The 23,882-nt window shown below is 38.7% G+C and overlaps 1 non-coding gene across 2 annotated transcripts in view; it reads left to right on the top strand.

Annotated features, from left to right (window-relative positions):
- The window catches only part of LOC108591348 (uncharacterized), a 132,368-nt gene that overhangs the window by 70,041 nt on the left and 38,445 nt on the right, over positions 1-23,882 (top strand). For both annotated transcript variants that reach the window (XR_013534723.1, XR_013534722.1), the window contains 3 exons: positions 234-20,484; positions 22,098-22,193; positions 23,003-23,148. This is a non-coding gene — a transcript (uncharacterized LOC108591348). The remainder of the gene's footprint in view (positions 1-233; positions 20,485-22,097; positions 22,194-23,002; positions 23,149-23,882) is intronic.

The following is a 23,882-nucleotide window of genomic DNA, read 5'->3' as shown; positions in this document are numbered from 1 at the left end:
TGATGAAATCCGGAAGGTTGTTCTCTTTCTTGTCACAAGTTGAACTGTTCGAAAGCATGGCCTCAGAGATCTGATTTTCCACATTGCGCTGGTATTTTCTTACCTTGCGGCAGGCAAAGGGCTAGTCAAACTTGAAAACTGAAACTTCTTCCATTGTTTTCCCTCAGAGCATTTTAAGTTTGTTTGTTTGGTCTGTTTTGTGTCTGGTACAGTTCTTCATTTTGCTTTTCCAGTGCAAGGCTACTGTGCTGGTGGTGATGGAGGGGGTGTACAACGGAGGGAAGAATACTTGCTCAAGGAAGTTTGCCAAGCAGATACTCTGTATCCAGCAATAACAGTGAGGACAGAAAGAATGTAGTTGAAGATATGAGAGGCAAAGTAATTCAGAGATTTCCACAGGTTTAATCTGTTTCCTTCTCCCTGTCCCTAGTGAGAGTTATTAAAATAACTACCATCTACATGCCCATTCTGCACAGGGGAGGGATGTGTGAAGACAGCAAGAAAGCGCTAGCCTGTGTGTAGGGTGTGTAGGGTGATATGCTTTACAGCCATGCTCACTCACTATTTTTGATCATGGGCCTAGAAATAACCATCTGGGCAATCAGACTTTCGCATTAACATGCAATGTTGGCTAAATCCACAGGCAGCTGGCTGAGTACTATTTAAACTCAGTGCTGAATAGGAGGAAGCCCTGACAGGCAGTAGTTAGGGTACACTCATCTATTCTACCCATGTCAACAGTAATGATACTGTAATTCTTTACAAAATGTGGTTCTTTTTGCTATGTTTTGACAAGCTGGCTGTTATTCTAACTTTCTGTATTATTGGAAATACATAGACTAGACACTAATATACATATATGCATATGCATGTGTTTATGTGGCTGTATATATTTATGGACGAATCCATCCCAGTCAATCATCCATAGTTACTATGTATACTATGCAAAGTACTTTATTGTGTGAGATAGAAAAATATGGAAACATTGTAAGCACACTACATGCAGGGGAGGTTGATTCAACTATTTTCTGGAACTCACTTTGTTTCCATTAAGTGATTTAGAAAGATCGGGCAGTATCCGATATCATTTCTAGGTCTTTAATTCTGTGATTCCATCATTTTGGATAGAAATTAAGTATGCTGTTAGGGTGCGGTGGCTCAAGCCTGTAATCCCAGCACTTTGGGAGGCCGAGGTGGGTGGATCACAAGGTCAAGAGATCAAGACCATCCTGGTCAACATGATGAAACCCTGTCTCTACTAAAAATTCCAAAAATTAGCTGGGCATGGTGGCGCGTGCCTGTAATCCCAGCTACTCGGGAGGCTGAGGCAGGAGAATTGCCTGAACCCAGGAGGCGGAGGTTGCGGTGAGCCGAGATCGTGCCATTGCACTCCATCCTGGGTAACAAGCACGAAACTCCGTCTCAAAAAAAAAAAAAAAGACACACGACTGGATTAGCGGTTACAAGCTTAAGCTTTGGTGTCAGATTCACTTTAAATACAAGCGTAGCTTCTGCCACTTAAAAGTTCTATGACCCTGTGGCATTTATTAAATTGGGCTTTGGTATCCCCAACTATAAAATGGGAAATTGCCATTGTGATCTAGCTCCTAGGGTTGTTTTATAGAATAAATGTGATAAGGCACATAAAGCATTTTTCAGAAATCATGGTAAAGGACAATTATTACAAAAATGTTAGCGCTTTTATGCTATCATGATGGTACTTATGGAAGCATTGGGGAAAAGTAAGTCAGCAGAACTCAGTAAACTTGATTCCTTTGCACTGCCTTTCTTTGTTGGAAAACTGTTGACTGGATAGATTTTTTTTTCCCCTCCTGGGGAAAAGTGAAGTTGTGCATTGCTTTGTGCAGTTTGGAAGTAGAAAGATGATCTCATGTGTAAATCACTGAATTTATGTTAGTTCTAATCATTCCCACAAGTACATCCAGGCTTTGCATGAGGTAAATACATACATTTATTAAATCAGTTCATAAACAGTGAAGATATATGTGTATGAATTTCTGTATAGACACATAAAATCATTTGGGTATTTGTATGTTCGTAGGAAAGAGCCAGTAACTATGGATAGGTTAGAAGTCAGAAAATGCAGATTTAAGTAGGACTCTGATACTAACTTGCAGTGTCATTGTGGATAAGTTACTTAATCTTTGTAGTCTCAGTTTACTTCTTTATGCAAGTAGGGCTTTACCTATTAAATGATCTCAGCTCAAACACTGCCCTGAAATCTCATGACCCTTTGTCAATGGTAGCTCCATGAATGATAACCCAGGATAACTAGAATGAACTAGTTCAATATTTCTCAAATTAGAGTGGGAAGTCTCAAGAGTCCAGACAGTGTCAGCTCAATCAGCAATCTCAAGACCTCCTGACCAAAAGTTGTCCTGTTCACATGGCCCTGTCCCCACACTGCCTGCAGCCAAAAATCCAAATAGGCATTCACAGCTATTTGTCAAGCACTGTACTTGATGCTGGAAATCTAAGCTGGAAAGCACATTTTCCTAATGGGGAAGACATGTAATTATTACACTATTTTAAAGACTGGCAAGCACACAGAAAAAATACTAAATATTTCTGGTAAGTTCTGATAAACTGACACACAGGTTTCTTTGGAGATGAGTTTTGAAGGATGTCAGAGAATTGATCTGTTGGTAAAGTAATGAGGAGATAGCGAAAGTTCTCAAGCAAAGGAACAAAAAAATTTTTAAAGATACAAAGGTGTGGGAAATCTTGATATATTCAGAGAATAGAATTACTGTGGATGTACAATACAGAACATTGGTTAAGAGGCCAGATACCAAAGTCAAATGATCTAGGTTCGAATACCAACTTCATCACTTAGGTGCAAATATGGTGTTAATTATTTGACTTTTCTACTTCAGTTTCTTCATCTGCAATATGAGAACGATAAGGTATTGTAAGGATATATTTTTGAAACATATTCGGTCCATATGAGCTATTTTTCTGAGTATTAAGTAGACGGGGTTAAGTGAGACAACAGAGCAAGGAGACACTGAAGAGGTAGACTGTAATCTGTTGACAGCCAGAGCCTGTCTTATGCCTTGTCAAAAGAGGTCTCCTAGATGTGCCTATGGGATTTATGCTGGAGAGTCCAGTGGCCATATTAATGGCATTGTGGCAGGTAGATTAGGAAAAGGGAAAACTGGAAGAAGAGAGTCTTTTCATAAAAAAATAAGAGTTGGGGAATAGTCTGATATTTTGCCTTAGGTAACAAGATGAATCACAACCATTAACATCTGAGACATCTGAAGAGGAAGTGCAGGTCATTGAGAAATATGATAAATTCAATTTTATTGCATTTACAGTGTCTGTGGGACATTAGCTGGAGGTATTCAATGAATGCTCTGAAATAGAGCAATGTCTCAGAAGAAAGTCTGGAATAGTGCTGTCCAGTAGAAACCTACTGTGACCCTCAAATGCAAATTATTTAGTAACTACACACACAAGGGTAAGCAGGCATGAATCTTAATTACATGTTTTATTTAACACAATATATCTAAAATGTTATTTCATCTTGTAATCAATACAAAATTATTAAGAAGTTTTCTTGCCAAGTCTTACACTTGGTGTGTATTTTACACTTAGCACATCCCAAGCCATATGTCAAGTGCTCAGTAGCCATATATGGCTAGGGTACTACTGTATGGGACAGTACAATTCCAGAACATGGTAATGGGGAAGATTTATACATTAAGCAATGATCAGCTGAAAAATTGCTGGCAGTATGCTAGGGCCAAGAATTCAGTGATGTATAACAGAGGCACAGTTTCTCCTTCACTAACCTTACAGTTATTAGGGAACATCAGTTCTGCTGGCTTTCATGTTCTTTCGGTACAAATTAGGTAATAGTGAAGTCTCTGGGCAGAGTTATCCCAAACCAGGGGTCACAGAGCACACATGAGATTTCTCTGCCTCTCTCTTTTTTTTTTTTTTTTTTTTTGAGACAAAGTCTCGCTGTATCACCCAGGCTGCAGTGGTGTGATCTTGGCTCACTGCAACATCCACTTCTGGGTTCAAGTGGTTCTCCTGCCTCAGCCTCCCGCATAGCTGGGATTACAGGTGTGTGCCACCATACCCACCTAATTTTTGTATTTTTAGTAGAGACAGGGTTTCACCATGTTGGCCAGGCTGGTCTCTAACTCCTGACCTTGTGATCCGCCCTCCTCGGCCTCCCAAAGTCCTGGGATTACAGGCATGAACCACTGAGCCCAGTCAAAATTTCTATTCTTCTTTACCCTCTCCGCCCTGAAACTTTCTGTAGTACAAATTGTACAAAGTCATAAGTGTGGATGCCACAATTAACCTTGACAGGGAATGCAGACATTTACAAGTAATGAAAAGAAAATGGGAGTGTTCTAAGGGAGGAAACTCATGCGAGGGGACTTGGTTGCTTAAAGATCAGGAATGTCACTGAAGTAATGACATGTAAGCTGGGAACTGAAGGATGATCAGTCAGTAGACCAATGAGAAACTAGATGGATATTCTAGGCAGAAATCAGGATACATTAGAAAGTACAGAGGCGAAGTCCTCAGGGAAGGTCATGGAGCTAAGATAATTTGGACCATGTGTGGAGAGGAAAGGAGGAAGGACATGAAGTTAGGGAGTCTAGGGGCTCCTCTGCAGGGCGGACTATGGGAGCAAGGGAAAGGAGAAAGGACATGAAGTTAGGGAGTCTAGGGCTCCTCTGCAGGGCGGATTATGGGAGCAAGGGACACACAGAGCCATGGATACTAGTGTTGTCAGTAGACAGCAAGAGGTCTTGGAAGGAACCTGGGAAGGCACAGTCAGAAATGCAGGATGAAAACCAGAAGTGTGTAATGACATACAAGGCAACCCGTGAGAGGGAAAATTCACTTTGTGAAAAGGGCCAACAATGTGTCAAAAACAGCAAAGCAGTCAAGGCTTAAAAGGCTAAAAAGTGGCTGTGGGATCAGTTAATGAAGGCAGCGGTGAGGCCTTGGTGAGCACAGTCGGGAGAAAAGTGGTCGAAACCGGATTGTAGCAGTGGAAAAACAAACAGAACTTAAAGAAGAGAAGATGTTTTAAAGAAAGCTGACGGCTGGGAAGTGAATGAAGGTGACGCCTCTACAGAACGAGAAGGGCCCTGTAGTGTTGGTAAGAGTTGTTGGCTTTTTTATTTGGTTGTTGTTTTTAATCATGAGGTATTATCACATCTTCAAACTTCGTGTTCCCACTGTTCTCTCTCCAACTCTGTTACAGAAAACAGATACATCCGGTACTTTTTTTCTTTTTTTTTTTTTGAGACAGAGTCTCACTCTGTCGCCCAGGCTGGAGTGCAGTGGTGTGATCTTGCCTCAGTGCAGCCTCTGCCTCCTGGGTTCAAGTGGTTCTCATCCCTCAGCCTTCTGAATAGCTAGGAATACAGGCATGCACCGCCACGCCCAGCTAATTTTTTGTATTTTTAGTAGAGACAGAGTTTCAGCATGTTGGCCAAGCTGGTCACAAACTCCTGATCTCAGGTGATCTGCCTGCCTCAGGCTCCTAAAATGCTGGGATTACAGGTGTGAGCCACCACGCCTGGCCCATCTGATACTCTTCAGAAATGAACACAGCAGTCAGAAGCTGTTATTGGATTCCCTTTGTCAACTTATTGCACAACTTGGGGCCTTGTGATTGAATGGGTGTTGAATTTGGATACACAGAATTGCGTGATCAGGGACCATCAGAGGAAGGGCTTGGTAACCACCCTGTCTTCTTTCCTTTCGTCATTGTTCACGCAGGTATGAATGAAGTCATTCATTTTCACTGAGCACTTACTTCATGTTGAGACCTAAGCAACAAGTGTGGCAACAGTGGACTTCGCAGTCATTTATTATGGCAGACACTCTTCTCACCGTTTGACGGATATGTCCTCAATCTTTCTCAAATCTTCATTGGACATACACTACTATTTCTTCGGCTGAGCAATGAGAAAAATTGAGAGAGATTAAAAATGCCAATTAGAGGTGCATGGCTGCATCCATCAGGCTCACAGGCTCTAAAACATGCTCATAACCACCATGCTACCACACAGTAGGAATACATAATAAAAACAGCGGATGTGCCTTAGTCCCTGACCATTTCATGTGGGAACCTTAGCCAAAAGTCTTCCCTTGAAATTCTTCCCAGATTAACTCCAATCATCCCGAGGCTCTGGTTTACTATGCCTTTATGCTTTCTATTGTTCCTGTTGTTTTTGTTGGATGTTGCTATGTAGTGTTTTTAGTTTTTCATGTGGATAAACTGCTGAATGTTTATTATCCTTGTTTGAGTGCCTGGTAGACATAAGGCCTCTCAAATTTCTCTCTCTCTCTTTTCTCTCTTAACATTCTGAGGTTTAAAAAAATACTTTAAATGAAAGGGTCACATGCAGTTAGCTTCTATACTAATTTGGTCTTATCCTTCTAATCATGGTTGGCTGGAGTACCCTCTCTCCTGAATCTTTCTCTTTCCTTTTTTCAGAGAACGCTGATTAGATGTCCAAAAGTGCCCGGTGTCCAAAAGTGTGATAGAAAACATGGAGAAGGTATCATCACCGCTTCACAGATGCCTACATTCCAGAGGATCTCATCAGAGCATAAGAGCTCTTGCAGGTAATTAGTAATTGGTCCTCACAGCACCCCTGGGTATGCAGCAAAGCTACACAGAGTGCAGATGAGCCTTTCCAGAGTACAAGACAATTTCCTCCTCAGTGATGGGGACAATTATAGTGATCCACCTTACAGGGGTGTCAATTATTCACAATCTAAAAGCCCTGAGAATTACAAACCTCACTAGAATGTGTATACACAGCACACTTGTGTTGTACCTAATTGGCATTCTCCTTTCCCCTGCCCTGCCACCTGCAAATCACAGCACAATGACACCCGTGGGTTTACCTTTGGTCCTGGTTATTGACATGGAGCCTGCCTCTTTACATCAAAGATCTGCCTGGATCACACGAGAGGACAGAAGAACAAACCCGCCAGGTGTTGATGAGCCCACGACAAGCAACCTAAATGGAATTCTGACAGGCCTTCCCAGCTTTCTACATAAACATAATGAATCAACCCAGAATACACACTCAATAAGCTATGAGTAAAGCAGAAAGCAACGTACGAGGATAAAGGGAAAAACAGCAGGTTGATCTAGCTCAATGACAGGAATTGCAAAAATCCCTCTGAAGGGTGCAGGGTGCAAGTGAAATATTCCAACTAAGCTTCTGTTAACAATTGCTACCAACGACCCATTCACCTTCGGATTCTTTCTACTTGAGCCTTTTTTATCCCCTCCCTCTCTCCTATCCCTCACCTACCTTATTTTCATCTTTTTATGTGTAACTATCTCTCTGATGAATTGAAATTGTGAGCTTCAGGCAAGGAATACATCCCATATATTATTTTGATTCAATTAAATTAGAAACACAGTCACAAAAACAAAACCACCATTTCTGCTTATGCATTTCATTATTGGCACATTCACCATGCAGTTCTTCCCATCTTCTTTGTCTCGGCACTTCTTCTTTATTCAACTCTTCATTTCATGCAACAGCTATTATTGGACGTGTTCTCACATAGACTAGGAAATTGTTTGCTACAGAGGGAGTCGCAGGAATAGCGTCAATAAAATAAATGGAAATAGCATTTCTGGATAAAAGAACTCTTCTATATTATCCACTGACTCTATCTAAATATCTGAGTTCCTTAAAGATTTCTGGGGCAGGTTTGTGTAGAGGGGAGGCTGAGTATAAAGGAAGAGGAGAGGAATCTGAATGATCATCAGAGGCAGAGCCAGAGGAAGGTGAAAATTGATAAATGAACTATCCACAGAAATGTCTTTCAAAATATAATTCTAAACCATTCTTTAGAACCTAAGGTTCTTACTCAAAAACCCCACTACCTAGTACCTTTTCTCCCAAATATATGCAGTGACATCATCTCAACCTGGAATCCTTTAGAGAAGAGTCATGCTAATACTATTACCTCTATAATTTCCAGATGTGATGTGATAACTAAAATAGATCATCCCTTACCATAGAATAAGAGGCAGAAAGAAGCAGGCAAATTATAGCTGATAGGTCTTGGGACAATTGCACAAACTCTTCAAACCTAAATGATTAGAAAGGCCATGTTTTTCATTAGTCAAATGCTTGCCACATGATCATAAACTTGACCTCTGGTTGATTGCCTGAATAAAGAATTCAGTGACCAAGTTGGAAGTTGTTATATTTGTCTTAGGAAAATGAGGAGTGAGCTCACACATTTTAATTCTAAAGCTGCATTGAATAAAAAAAAACCTCTGAAAACACAGAACAAGTTATAAATATACAAAGAAATGGTTTCCAGGACTTTCTTTCCAAATAGAATGCATTAAAGTAGCTGGAAAATTGTCCATTGTGGAGCTAAACAAAGATGCTTCATCTCTCCTCCCTTCCCAGTAAATGAGAAAATAGATCACACCAACCAAAGACGCCAACAGTAACTCTCCTGAGCAAGCCTAAGGAACATTTCCCGAAGCTCAGGTCCTTGGTCATTGAGCTCAAATGAAAGGAAATTTTGAGCATTCCACCCAGAGCTCGTGGTGTCCACGGTGTGTGTGGATGCAGGCAGCATGCACCCATGAGAAATCAGTCTCAGAACATGCTTGTCAAAGCCAATTTAAAAATATTCTATCACACTGTTGGGAAACACCTCATTATGAGAATGAACTCTGCTTTAGGGTGATGGGTATAAACAAACACAACATGTTAACTTTATAGATTAATGCATACCTAATATTTTGTATAATACTTTAAAGACAGGGTATCGTAGGAGATCTGAGAACATAGAAACCAAGAAACATATTAACTCCTGCAGTGGAAATGCATAAAACATAAACTTAAAATAATAAGCACCAAGCTACAATATATTTTTGTGCCTGAATTACCCGATTGAGATATTTACATATATTAAAGTTACTGTTGGTTCTCCATATCACTTTTGTGCTTATAAATCTGGTAAAAAAGGGACCCAGGGCGTTAATATATTATTTATTCACTTATTTGCAATATGTGTCTAGCATACAGCCTTCAAATAACTAACAGAATTATGTCTGGGTACTCTGCACTTGCAATATTCAACATTAGGCCCTTGGTAACAAGCAAGTAAGTGGAGGATTGTTTCGACTATTTTGAGCATTGTGGCCATGTGGAGGGATAAAACCATTTGGATTTATTATATAGTGAATTCCAATTAGAAAATACAAGAGTAAGGCATGACATGGTTCACACATTTCTAATTTATATTCCGATGAATGATAATTCTGTGTCCATAAAGATACTAAATTCATGATCATATTGGATATAACAGCCCATTGAGACCCTATCCTTGGGTAGAATTGAAGCTGATCACATTTCAAGATAGGTTTATGGTCAGGTAACAAAATGTTTATGTGCCCATACACAGCAATAGCAGAAAAATTCCTCCCAGGACTTATCTTTGGCCCCTTGAGAGCTTCTGGTTGCTTTTCACTGTTGCCTGTGTTCACCTGTTCCTTCCATTGCTTCTTTGAATGATCTTTAAGTAAATACCTCAAGCTTATTCACAGCACTGTAGTCTCAGCACTGTATTGCTATAGGATGTCATTCTGGGTTGAAGGATGAGGTTTTTGAGGCCCAAGGGAATGAAACAAGGTGGCCACTATCACATAGGCAGTTAGCAGGTGGAGGAATCCTCTCAGTTCCTTTCTTCTTGTGGTCATTAGGGAGTAAACATGGACTTGGTCTCAAGTAAGGCTTGTGCTGACATCCAGTGTCTGCTGAAGGACTTTGTGCATATTGCACAATGCTGTTCAGGTTGGGATAGCTTCCTCCTGGTTAGGTGACCCCATGTCCTACTGGAGTCTTTCCTCTAAAATGGGTGGGAAACAGAGGGTTTTTTTTTTTTTTCCTCCAAGAAAACAAGGGAAGAAATCCACTGTTCCAAAAGGAGAAGAGAATTCCTATTCCCAGGTATTTCCTGCAGAAACACAAGTCCACTGGGCTGCTGAGCTCAGATACTCTGTGAAAGAGAGCTAGCAGTTTTGGTCTTATCCTCTAAAGAATAATAGAAAATACTTGCACTCAGCACCGGATAATCTCACAGCCCTCTCTATCGGTACCTCTGTGGATACGGCTCTTCAGAAACTGCCAGCACCTTGGAAAGACTTCAAACCATGTCTTTTCAGCAATGACCTGAGTTTACATGGCCTCTTTGTGACAGCAGCCAAGTGGTCTGGCCTGGATTTTTGTTCCATGCCTGAACTCATTCTTTGCTGATAAAGTTAAACCTATTCGGACTGCCTATTTTTGCACCTCGTGCATTCCACGGGGAATTCCACAAGTCCAGGATAGCTCTTACTCCGTCCTGCTCTGTTTGAAAGTGCTACGTGGAATCCCAGTTACCACCACCAAGGCTTGTACATCTCTCTCCCCGCTTTCCTGAAAATTGGTCCCCCAACGAATTTAGCAAGGTTGTCTAGTTTTGTTCTGAGGTTAAATGTACTCAGAGTAGAAAGAGATATTTTCTCTCTGTATTGATTAGTTGAAAGGTTTTGTGGCTGAAGACGTGTTCTGGGGACACGCTTTCCTGCTACTCCTTCCTCCTCCTGATGCGTGTCTGCTCTGAAGCACACAGCACGCTAACACTGCAACGTGGCAGAAGGAAACTGGGATGAAGTGTGATAAGGCCTAGTTCCAATCCTGTATTTAACTCCCTTTTTGCATTTAGGCAAATCTTTAAAATCTCTTTAAACTTCAGGTTTCTCATATCAAGCTCAAGGAAATATCCAGTGTACTGTGTGGGCAATATATGTAAGAGTGTTTAAAAACATTTTATTTTATTTTGTTTTATTTTTGAGATGGAGTTTCGCTCTTGTTACCCAGGCTGGAGTGCAATGGCGCGATCTCGGCTCACCGCAACCTCTGCCTCCTGGGTTCAAGCAATTCTCCTGCCTCAGCCTCCCGAGTAGCTGGGACTACAGTCACGCGCCACCATGCCCAGCTAATTTTTGTATTTTTAGTAGAGACGGGGTTTCACCATGTTGACCAGGATGGTCTCGATCTCTTGACCTCATGATCCACCCACCTCATTTTAAAGGGCAGGTGAGCACAAGTGTAGAGTGTTGTTTGGCATAGAGTGGTATATGACAGTTAGAGAATAGTCATTGCTTTTCATGTTGTCTGTCTTTCCTCCCCTTCTTTTTATTTCTGTTGACTTATCCCTTTATTCAACTTACTTGAATTAGTGACATCCAGCTATACATCAGGTATATGGCAAGTCCTGGGAATTGAAGGTTAATAACACAGCAATCTATTCTTCAATAGCTTATAATCCCATAGTAGAGACCCAACAAACCAGTGATTACCTTATGAACACCCTGACAAGGGCATCTAAATGAGCTTTTAGCATCAGGCAAGTCTTCCTGGATGAGGTGATATTTCAAATGAAGTTTGAAGGAAAGGACGCTGGAGATAACAAGTTGAAGAAGTAGGAAATTGCTCCACTGAAAGAGAATGGTGCATACGCATGCCCGGGATCACGTAGCATTAAGAATTTGGGAATCCAAATCAGCTGGCATTGCAGCAGCACTGTATTAAAGAGACAGGGCCAGGCAGGAGGCTGGAATGATGGTCAGGGCCCTTTCCAGCGATATTAAAAATTTTAGTCTTTATCCAAGGCTTACACAAACAATGACTTGTTGTTTAAGGAGAGGTCAAATCTGTGCCTTGCATGTTTGCATACCTGTGAGTTGTGGGGACCAACTGCCATATAATATTTTTTATTTTGAGATGCTCCATTCATACCCTCTAACCTCAAATACATAAATTACCTGGTTTGGCAGTATCCTTCAAGATGCTTTAAGTTTTCATCCATCATAAAATGAGAGTAATTTGAATTTCTAAAAATTGGTAGGTGTTTCAGTGGCCTGGATTGAATGAGTGACTTGATTAAAATCCAAATGTGGGGCCGGGTGCGGTGGCTCAAGCCTGTAATCCCAGCACTTTGGGAGGCTGAGGTGGGTGAATCACGAGGTCAAGAGATCAAGACCATCCTGGTCAACATGGTGAAACCCCATCTCTACTAAAAATACAAAAAATTAGCTGGGCACGGTGGTACGTGCCTGTAATCCCAGCTACTCAGGAGGCTGAGGCAGGAGAATTGCCTGAACCCAGGAGGCGGAGGTTGCAGTGAGCCGCGATCGTGCCATTGCACTCCAGCCTGGGTAACAAGAGCGAAACTCCATCTAAAAAAAAAAAAAAAAATCCAAATGTGAGGAAATAGAACTTCACACTCCCAAACCACAAGCACAGTTAGCCATTAGATTGGACTCATTAGGGCAGTTGTAGTCATCATGTCATGGGAAAAATAGGTGTGGTGACTAACTTCAATGACCATTCATGGCATTTATTTTAAATGAACTGGATTTGAAAAGCACTTGTAACGGCTCACTCAGTCATGAGTAAAGACACATTAGTTTTCACTTTTTAAAATATTTAATTATTTTAAATAATTTCAAAATAAAATGTAGCCATCATGGTGAAAAATGGCCCTCCAAAAATGATGATGATGATGATTAGATATTAATCATGATAAGATTATGGACCATCACATTGCTTTGCTCAATATATTGACTCTGCTCTGTGAACTTCTAGGCCTTCCATATTTTTTAGTTACTCTAATAGTAGAAACTAATTTATGGAAATTAATTTATATCTAAATGAAAGTGAACCAATTAACTATAGGAAGTTTTTAAGGGAAAGGTTTTTAATTATTGCCAGTGTTTTGTTTTTATTTGTTTGTTTTGTTTTTTGTTCTTTTTTTTTTTTTGAGGAAGAATTTTCCTCCTGTTGCCCAGGCTGGAGTGCAGTTGTGTGGTCTCAGCTCACTGCAACCTCCGACTCCTGGATTCAAAGGATTCTCCTGCCTCGGTCTCCTGAGTAGCTGGGATTACAGGTGCCTTCCACACACTCGGCTAATTTTTTGTGTTTTTAATAGACACGGGTTTCATTCACTATATTGGATAGGATGGTCTTGAACTCCTGACCTCAGGTGATCCACCTGCCTTGGCCTCCCAAAGTGCTGAGATTACAGGTGTGAGCCATTGCGTCCATCCACCTGTGTTAATTTGTAAAGGTTTGTGAGTTCTATTAAAATTTTCCAGTCCCTGTTTCTGTAATTGATTGGTGCTAATGACAGCATTTTATTAACTCAGCAATGAAGATTCATTATATGTTCTGTACTCACGAATTATTTGGGTTTCTTTCTCCTTTTCCTTCTTTTTCTTCCTTTTTCTTCTTTTTCTGCCTTTTTCTTTTTTTACTATTCATTACATGTAATCTTTTTTTACCCCCCATACAATCTTTGGCACTGACTCTGTCAAGCTTTTGGAAATCATTTCAAAACCTCCTCTTGCTTGTTTTTGGATACAGAGTTTCACCCATGGGAATTAATTTCTTGACCTCTCCCAACTCTTAATAACTAACACACCCACTCTAACCGACATCTATCCGATTACAGCCTATTCATAATCTTGGAAATTAGTTGAGATCACTTAAAATATTTGTCTGCTATTAATGTAGGAATAAGAACTTAGGTTCATTTCCAGGTATTTCCTTTTTTAGGTCAAATTGAACAAGCTCTGTGCTTATGCTCCAGGAGACCCACAATAAATAATTGCATGATTATTCAAAGCAGATACCCATGTAGAGGTACATAATGATTCTTCATTTGAAACCAGCACACATGCAGTTATAAAAATCTTTCTCTGTAAAGCCATTATTTGTTACATTAAATCCAAAGGCCTTTGTATTTTTGTTTTTTGATAACAAGCATTTTTACCATCTCTTTTTGGTTGGAACTATGTTCAGTGCTCTGCCATTTATGCTTTAGCCTCTATAATGTTATCGAGATATTAACATATGCATGAAGAGTTGTAGTGAATGTAATTACAGTGGCAAAATGATAAACACATAGCTATTTTGCCTGGTAATATTATGTATTTAACAGGTTTATTTGTTCAACAGTTCTAACTTTAATTATATTTTGCCATTTGGGATTTTTAGACGTACAACAATCATAGCTCTTCTCTGGCTATTAGCCTAAAAAGATTGCATTCATTATAAAAATAATCCATATTTGTTTATTTAATTTTTTTCTTAATGTTATACAAATGAGCTAAGAAATGATAACTTTCTGTGCTGCTGGTATTATACTCATTTGGATGCTAAACAAATCCTGCCCCATTCTTACCTGTGGCAGTGAAATATGCTAAACAGGGTGTTGGCCCCAGGCCTGCTCAGTCTCAGCGACTGTGCTATATACCTTCACACAAACTTGGAGCTAGTCCTCAAACCCTGGTTCTAGATCACTCTGAAAATCTCAAATGCTTTGGGAAGCTAGCCAACAAAAAATAAACGAAGAATAGGTACTAAAGCTAACAAATACGTGCAGAGGGCCAGTCTCCATAACAGCAGGGCTCAGTCGTTTTGTGCTCAACCGCAGCAAAATAGCCTCTGAAATGATCACTTGCTGTGAAATGAACAGAAGATCTGGGTAACTCTCAAGAAGGTAAGAGTGTGGCATGGGGTGAGCTCATGTGATGTCAGTGAAGATTCCAGAAAGCATATTGATAGTTCTTTCTCAAAGTGACTGTTATATGATGTGTTCATTATTTTTGTGCTTATGCTGAAGGCAATTAAGCCTTTAGTTCCAAAGGCTTTTTTCTGCTTCCCATCCCCAGATACTTATTCGGGAATCTACCTCTGCAATACTCTTTCATCGAAACCAAATTATTTCTTCTGATAAAAGCAGACTTTTTTTTCCAGATTTGGTCAAAAGATACATTCTATTTGGTTAACACAATGTTATTGTTGGATATTAAGACTTACATATAGTAAAATTTGCAGATCTGAAGTGTTTGACTTGATGAATTTACTTATGTATATACCCATGTAATGATCTCTTAGATCAAGAAGTAGAATATTTCTGACTCCCGTAGACAGCTCTCTTGTATCTCTTTTCAGCACTTCCCCTTTCCGAAGGATAACTTGTAAAGAAAATTTTTTTAATTTCTTAATGTAGATTTAAAGTCAAAAAGATGATGACATTTGATAATATATTGCAATTAATTTTAGTATTTTGACATCCAAGTGTTTAAGTACAACTCTTTATCCCCAATATATAGAACTGCAAAACACATTTTAATGAAAGAGCTAAAAGTTCTTCCTTATTCATTTGCTAAACATTTATTATAATATAGAAAATGTGTTAGATACTGGAAAATAAAGAATTCAGAACAACAACACACTGCAGACCCTGCCCTGAAGAGATTTGGACGTATGACCCTTCAGGCTATGATTTTAACTATGGTTGCAAATGTGCATATGTGTATTTGTGCACATGCTACACACACACGTACGGCTTCTATTTACTTTATTCTGTTTTTGCACATATGCAAAACTACAATAAAATCAGATGATGAGTTCATTGTGTTGGGTGAACCAGAGTCACCTCAATAACTTCCTCCCTGACAGGCTTGAAATTAAAAGCAGCCTGTAAAAGCTACCAGATCAGTAAGCATGTTCTGACCCTGATGTACTAGTTGTACTCTGGTTTCTTTAGTTTACATCCTACCGTCTTGGGACTGGAGTCTGCCTTTGTGCCTACTTTTTTAGTTCGATGCTTCATTTGGACCATCTGCTTGGTTCTTGATTACACCTTTTCTTTGTATATTGTGTTTTTGTTCTCTCTTGGCCAATGCTCCAAAGCCCACAGCCATCCCCTCAGATAGCTCTGGCTGCTGGCACTCCGTTGAGGATTACAGTCTTAACTGTTACTTAAACAAAAATAGAGTTTTGATGGCAGGATTAAGCTCTAAGAAACAAGATTCTCTTCGCATAAATACTTGCATTTACAATAAGTTTTTTAGTTCTCTTGGTTCTTCCAGAAAATACAACATTTTCCTTGGAAATTATCTTTCCAAGGAAGTTTCCTTAAAATTATCTTAGAAAATTCCTTTCTGATTTAACAAGTGGGCAAGTCTGATTTTGTTCTTGGATAGGTTTTCTTCATACCCTTGAATTAGGGTGCCTTGTAGTGAAATTCCTGTTTGTAATAACATGGGCTTTTAATGTGGCCAACAATTCCCAATTACTAAAACACACATAATATCTTAATATTTTTTGCAGCTCTTGTTTATCCATGAATTATTATTACCATGCTTAACCGGAGATAGAAACTCACCATGAACTTATCAAGTTTTCCTCTTCACAAGATTTACTTCAGTTTGAAAGAAATTGCAACTGATGAAGCAATTGCTATGTGTCATAAAGTATAGGTATCTGACATTCATTACAAGGAAAGAAACAGTCAAATATCATGGGACTCATTTATTTATGTCAATATTATCTATAGATACTATAGATAATATATCTGTAGACTATGTCTATGGACAATATATCTGTAGATAATCTATAGATATAGGCAATATATCTATAGATAATCTATAGATATTATAGATAATATATGTATATTCTGACAGAGAAGGAAAAACACCACTCTAAAGTGTTTAATCTACCATAGTTTGATATTGTCTTTCTTGTTCGTGTCAGTTTGAATTACTTGGTTCTGTTTTTTTGGTTATCTGCAATGACTGGGCTATTTATTTACAGAATAGAGGACATGGAAGCTTACTCTATATACACAAAAGAATACTGTACCCGTTCAATCATATAGAAATAGAAAACATTATCTCATGGAGATATTTTTTTTTTCTTGTTTTGGTACTTTTTTTGAAGTTTTAAAATATGTTCTACTTTTGTCTGTGACACAATTTTGGATCTTTTGATACTCTGGAGGACACACTGCAGTTGAGCTTGCAAACTGATGACTAGCTTTTTGGTGACACCTTGACTGGGTCATTGTTGACATCAAAGCCCATTCTTTCTCCATCCTGATAGGTATATAACATATGGGGTGCATCTTGCAGTGTTTAAAATATGCCATACTGATATCGACATAAAAATAGACATAATGGAACAGGATGAGAATCTAGAAGCAAACCTGTGCATTTATGGTTGATTAATTCTCAACAAAGATGCCAAAAACGTACAATAAAAAAGAACAGCTTCTTCAATAAATGATGTTGGAAAACTAGATATCCACAAGCAGAAAAATGAAACTGAATTCTTATCCAACACCATATGCAAAAACCAACTCAAAGCAAATTGAAGGCTTAAATGTAAGACCTTAACTGTGAAACTACTAAAAGAAAACAAAGAGGATATATTTACTACATTGACCTGAGCAAATATTTCTTAGATATGATCACCAAAGTATAATTAACAAAGAAAAATTAAAAATCAGATTGCATCCAACTAAACAGCTTCCTCACAGCAAAGGGAACAGTAGAGCTAAGAGATGGTTCGTGTATTGGTAGAAAATATTTGCCAACTGTGTAAGGGGCTACTATCAAAAACATGTAAGGAACTGAATGCAATAGCAAGAAGACAAATAATCCAGTAAAAATTGGGCAAAGGACTCAATAGACTCTTATCGAAAGAGGACATATGTGGCTGCCAGATGTATTAAAAAATTGTTCATCATCACTAATCATCAAGAAAATGCAAATTAAAACCACAATGAGATATCACCTCACACCTGTTAGAATCGCTACCATCAAAAAGACAAAAGATAAATGTTGGTGAGGTTGTGCTGACAAGGGAACCCTTATGCACTGTTGGTGGAATTGTTAATTAATACAGCCATTACAGAAAACGCTATGGAGATTCCTTTAAAAACTAAAAATATGTCTACCATAAGATCCTTCAATCCCAATACCAGTATATATTCAAAGGAAATGAAATCGGTGTTCCACAGATACCTGCACTCTCATGTTCACTGAAGCATTATTCATAATAGGTAAGAAAAGAAAACAATCTGTTTCCATCAAGGAATGAATAGATTGGGAAAATGTGGTGTCTGTGCACAATGAAATACTATTCAGCCTTAAGAAAAAAGAAAAAATCCTGCCATTTTTAACAACATGGATAAACCTTGAGGACATTATTCTAAGTGAAATAAGCCGGGCACAGAAAGAGTAATACTGAATAACCTCACTTGTATGAGGAATCTAAAAAGGTTGAGCTTGTAGAAGTAGAGAGTAGACAGATGTTACCAGAGGCTGGGGAAGCAGAGTGGTTGGGGAAAAGCTGGTTGTTGATCAGAGGATACAAAGTTCCAGTTAGAGAGGAGGAATACGCTTTAGAGATCTATCATGTAGAATTGTTACTATAATAAAAACACAGTTGTTAAAAGAGTACATTTCAAATGTCTCAACATGTGTGATGTGATAGAGTTGTTAATTAGCCTGATTTTAAACATATATCAAAACATTACATTGTACTTCATAAATACAGTTAGTATTTATCAACAAATAATAAAATTTAAAAATGAACAGAAAAGAAAAAAATAGGCTAATCATTTGTTCATCTTACCATTAAACTGGTGGTTTTGTTTTGTTTTTAATAGGTATTTTCTGAGGAATCAAATAAGACAGAACTTGAAACATTAATGAAATAATTTAAAGTAACTCTTTAGAAAAAATTAAGTTTTTGAGAAGAGCTCATTGTTGTTTAATTTTGTAAAGTTTATTCCCTGCCTTTGGTATTAAGTTTTGTATTTTACATAGCATAACACAGAAGTCAATATTCCCTTCATGTGTTCTTAAAATCTTTTAGAAACTGAATGTTACTCTCTTGTGAATGTATTTTGAATATAGTAATATCAAATTGCTGTGAGGTATAGACAATAAACCCTGGCTTCTGACATTCTCTCCTATGTAATTCAGTTGTTTGAGCCGTTATTTCTCATATTTGCTTAACAAATTTGTGACTTCTTCATCGATTTCATTTTTTTCAACACTTTGCTACCCTAGACTTTATTACCTAAGAATAAGTTGATTTTTTTCCCTTGACGTTTGCTAGAGTGAAATAAAAGTGAATTGCTGCAATATTCCCACTTCAGTATGTGCATGTCTTCATGTTTTTTCAGTGTGTTTACGTGTTTTCTTAATCATTTTCGCCAGAGCTCTTTTTGGAGCATCCTTTACATACTGCTATGTAAGAACCATTTTTCTTTTCAAGTTATATGTGACTGTTTAAAGTAATATACATATATACGTAAAATTAACACTTTTCTTCAAAAGCAGAATTAGTAAGAGTGCACGTGAGCAGAAATGAGAAGACAAGAGGTAAAGATACAATAATTCCACCTTAAATTATTTCTTGATGTTATTAGAACTTTTAGAAAACGTAAAGTCAGCTAATTTGGCCTATTATTTACTATAATCTATGAATTGCTATGAAAGCTGGCACTTAGTCTCCTGAATAGATGCAGGGATAAAGGGCTATGCTACCGTGGTCCTTCATAAACTACCAAAACTACCATGGGCCACAGAAGACTGAAGTAAAAATAGGTGAAGAGAGTGAAGAGATCGGTTCCCTACCTTGTACCCTCTAAGAGTTCTCTTTGGACTTGTGGAAGAGAACAGCCCATACACATGCTGTGTGTAAATAACAAAAACAAAAAACTGAAGAAGGGTTCTTGTAAGAAACCATTGTCTTGTGTCATTCTTTTTTCTGCTTTGCACAGGCCAACACTTAAGATGAGTACATTTCTGGGTAAAGCAAGCATGAAGAAAGGCTACAATACAAATTCCATAAAAGGTTGCAGAGTGTATGAAATTCATGACCAATATCAACTAAACAAAAGTGTTTAGTTTTGTGCCCAGATAATTTTTAGCATTTTAACTAAATACAGCTTAGTTCTCACTAAGTGATTCTGCATGTCCTATTTAAAATTAGGAACATGGAAACTAGTCAAATGGGTTCCTACAAAACAGTGTAAAGAGAAGGTCCTCTCACTGGTAACCAATTGCTATATAAGACAAAACCCATATATTTTTACTATCAAAATTACAAATGATATTCAATAATTTTTTTTGCTGGGTGACATTTCAATCATTGGCTAACTTCAAAATTTTAGTTTAAAGAAGAAGAAAAGAGTTGTTTGGTTTAAGGAGGAGAGAGATTGTTTTATCAAAAGCACAAATCATGCCTGTGAATAAAATGAGTAGGTAAAATAAAATGTGTTGGTTCATTTATGTGCACTGTGTAAGTTAATAATGAAAAACTGGCTATACCCAGAATCCAGCAGATCTTAATAATATAGTTATTACTAATTAATTGATAAATATTATATATTTATTTGTACCTATTATCTTAAGCACAAATATCAGACTCATTTTTTTCAGATAAAAACATTAATTCATTGTTTGGATTTTGAGACAGCAACGTGGCATTGCCCATTGAGACGTCGACCACCACCTGTGGAAGTCTGGCCGGCAGGCTCTGACTCAAAGACGGATGAATGAACGCACGCCACACCATCACGGTGATTCAAGTGGGCTAGGGATGGCCGCTGGCTGCTTTCAGAGGGTGAAATGCAATCAGTTGACCAAGACTCCCTGTTCTCCCACACTTTTATTCTGTAGACTTTGCAATAGAGATTCTAAGTTAACATACTTGTGGATAATTAACATGGTTAAGATAATGGTTTGGGCCCAGAGTAAACATGATTAACAGGTATTTCCCCTTTGATCTTCCCGAGAGGACCACCCAGCACAAAATTAACACGAGTAAATCGTTGGAGTGGAGACAAACGGATGTGGGGTAAAGGGACATAAACTGGGAAGGCCTTTGATCATCTCTGTCTCTTTCCTGTGCTAATGCAAATGAGGTGGCTGCCTTCAGCATGCCTCAATAAAACCTTTTGGCCTTCGAAAACATTTGAGACTATAGCTTTCCCTAAATATTATCCGTGATATTTTGCCAGCCACCCCAAGTGAATCTCAACAGCCCATCATTAATAAAGATTTTGAAAATTATAAGCAGATTCCACAATGAGCCATTCCCTGTAAGAAATGCAAAAATACATACATACTGCATAAATTATTCTATGTCCTTTTTTTTTTTTTTTTTTTTGAGATGGAGTTTCGCTCTTGTTTCCCAGGCTGGAGTGCAATGGCGTGATCTCGGCTCACCGCAACCCCCGCCTTCTGGGTTCAGGCAATTCTCCTGCATCAGCCTCCTGAGGAGCTGGGACTACAGGCATGCACCACCGTGCCCAGCTAATTTTTTGTATTTTTAGTAGAGACGGGGCTTCACCATGTTGACCAGGATGGTCTCGATCTCTTGACCTCGTGATCCGCCCGCCTCAGCCTCCCAAAGTTCTGGAATTACAGGCCTGAGCCACCGCTCCCGGCCTTATTCTATGTTCTTAAGTTCAAAAAACTAATACAAATTTATATTGTAGAATCAACACACATTTTTATCATAGAAATTAAAATTTTTTTGAATAATGTATTTTAAGTAACATATTCTCAGAAATTTATACTTTTTAAAAAATAGCCACTGACTGACTTGTTTTAAATTATTCCAGTGATTACTGTACTTAGAAATTTGTCCAAATGGTTTTTATATATTGCCATTCGCTGCTTAGGCATTGAATTACTGGAACAATTATATGAAAAGAATACACAGCTTGACTCTCAAAAGAAGTATCCAAAGAATTTATATAGATAGCTAAATGTAAAGAGGCCTTTTGGAATCTTCAAATAATCTCAACACTCTCCTGTCTCCTTTGTAGGGCTGGGGACACTCAGAGGTCCTCAGATCAGTGGCTTGTGTTTGTAGTGGGCATGTCTAGATCCACAAAGCCCTAGTTGTCAATCTGAGACGAAAGTGTTTAGTACACAGTGAATTTATAGAAAGACATACAGGAGGTGGGGTTGTTAGGGCATGAGGGTAATCAGGAGTTACACCACTATCTCCAAACCCCTGGCTTTACGTAGTGAGAGGGATTGGTGACAGCACAACCCTGTGGAAAAGGTTTCTGGAAACAAGACCCTCCGCATGAGTCTCAGTCTTATCTTTTATCTCACCCTATTTCTTACAGATTCTGTAACTTTTTTAATGTTTGAATTCATTGTCCTTTATTTCCTACAGTGTTGCATTTGAGGTCAGCATTATCTCAGCTTTGGTGTTTTCTTCTCAGTAGAAGTTGCTGTTATCAGTTCACCCTCTTCTAAAGCTCTGCTTTTGGTAACCACAAATCTAATTTCTTTTATTATTATGAGTATTATACTTTAAGTTCTGGGGTACATATGCCAAACGTGCAGGTTTGTTACATAGGTATGCACATGCCATGATGGTTTGCTGCAACCATGAACCCGTCATCAACATTAGGTATTTCTCCTAATGCTATCCCTCCCCTATCAGGCCACTATTCACAATAGCAAAGACTTGGAACCAACCCAGATGCCCATTAATAGTAGACTAGATAAAGAAAATGTGGCACATATACACCATGGAATACTGTGCAGCTGTAAAAAAGGATGAGTTAATGTCCTTTGCAGGGACATGGATGAAGCTGGAGACCATCATTCCCAGCAAACTGACACAGGAACAGAAAACCAAACACCGCATGTTCTCTTTGATAAGTGGATAAGACTCGTCACCACTCTGATTATTAGTTTACTCATCGTTAAAACAGGAATAATAGTTGTTGCCTTTTAGGGTTGTTGTAAGAATAATAAAGTTATAAATGTTCAGTTCAGTGTCAGTTGTAGAGTAAGTACTCGATAAACAGTAGCTATTACATTATAGCGATTTTATTTCCTTTTGTAGGCTACATAGAGCATGTATTTACTTATTCAGAGGTATCTATGTCCAAGGTTTGCTTCACATGATTTTCTGTGATTATTAGATAGCAGCATATGTATTATGTAGGGATTAGCCAGTAAATAACACCCAGTTGACATTTAGGGAAATGTGAAAATCACAGGAGGCTGAAATTTAGGGAAACATACTAAACACCACATTAACCGTTATGTATAAAATCATGTCATTAGGTTTTAAGGAAGAAGGAATGCTTCTGGTATTGGACTTGAAGTGCAATTTTAATGCCATAAATACTAGGAGACTCCTTACAAGTGTATGACGGATTCAATGGTGTCAGAGGGCACTTGAGGAAGACTTTCTTGATGATTGTTTGAAGGTCAGTAGAATCTAGGACAGTAAGAAGTAAGAATCTCAAATTGTTAAGTTTACACAAGTAATAGAATCTTATTTTCTGATATTATGTACCTAATTTTCCTTTAGGCTAGGCCAATTTAGGTCCTTAGTGATATTAACTTATAGAGATAATTGATGTTAACTTATAGAAATAATGGCCCTCTCATAGGTGCTTTGTTTTAACAATGTGAGTTTTTTTGGATCCTTCTGCATACCATGTATGGTCCCAGAGAAAGTCATGAACTATCAACAATTTTCTAATTTTTCTGTGTCTTCCCTCCCTCCCTCCCTCCCTCCCTCCCTCCCTCCCTTCCTTCCTTCCTTCCTTCCTTCCTTCTTCCCTCCCTCCCTCCCTCCCCCTTCCTTCCTTCCTTCCTTCCTTCCTTCCTTCCTTCCTTCCTTCTTCCCACCCTCCCTCCCTCCTTTCCTTCCTTCCTTCCTTCCTTCCTTCCTTCCTTCCTTCCTCCCTCCCTCCCTCCCTCCCTCCCTCCCTCCCTCCCTCCCTTCCTTCCTTCCTTCCTTCCTTCCTTCCTTCCTTCCTTCCTTTCTCCCTTCCTTCCTTCCTTCCTTCCTTCCTTCCTTCCTTCCTTCCTTCCTTCCTTCCTTCCTTCCTTCTTTCATTATAGTTTAAGTTCTGGGATACATGTGCAGAACGTGCAGGTTTGTTACATAGGCATACATGTGCCATGGTGGTCTGCTGCACCCATCAACTTATCA

The sequence above is a fragment of the Callithrix jacchus genome, chromosome 4 (genome assembly GCF_049354715.1).
Source record: "Callithrix jacchus isolate 240 chromosome 4, calJac240_pri, whole genome shotgun sequence".
Taxonomy (NCBI): Eukaryota; Metazoa; Chordata; class Mammalia; order Primates; family Cebidae; genus Callithrix; species Callithrix jacchus.
This window is presented reverse-complemented; position numbering and strand designations above follow the sequence as displayed.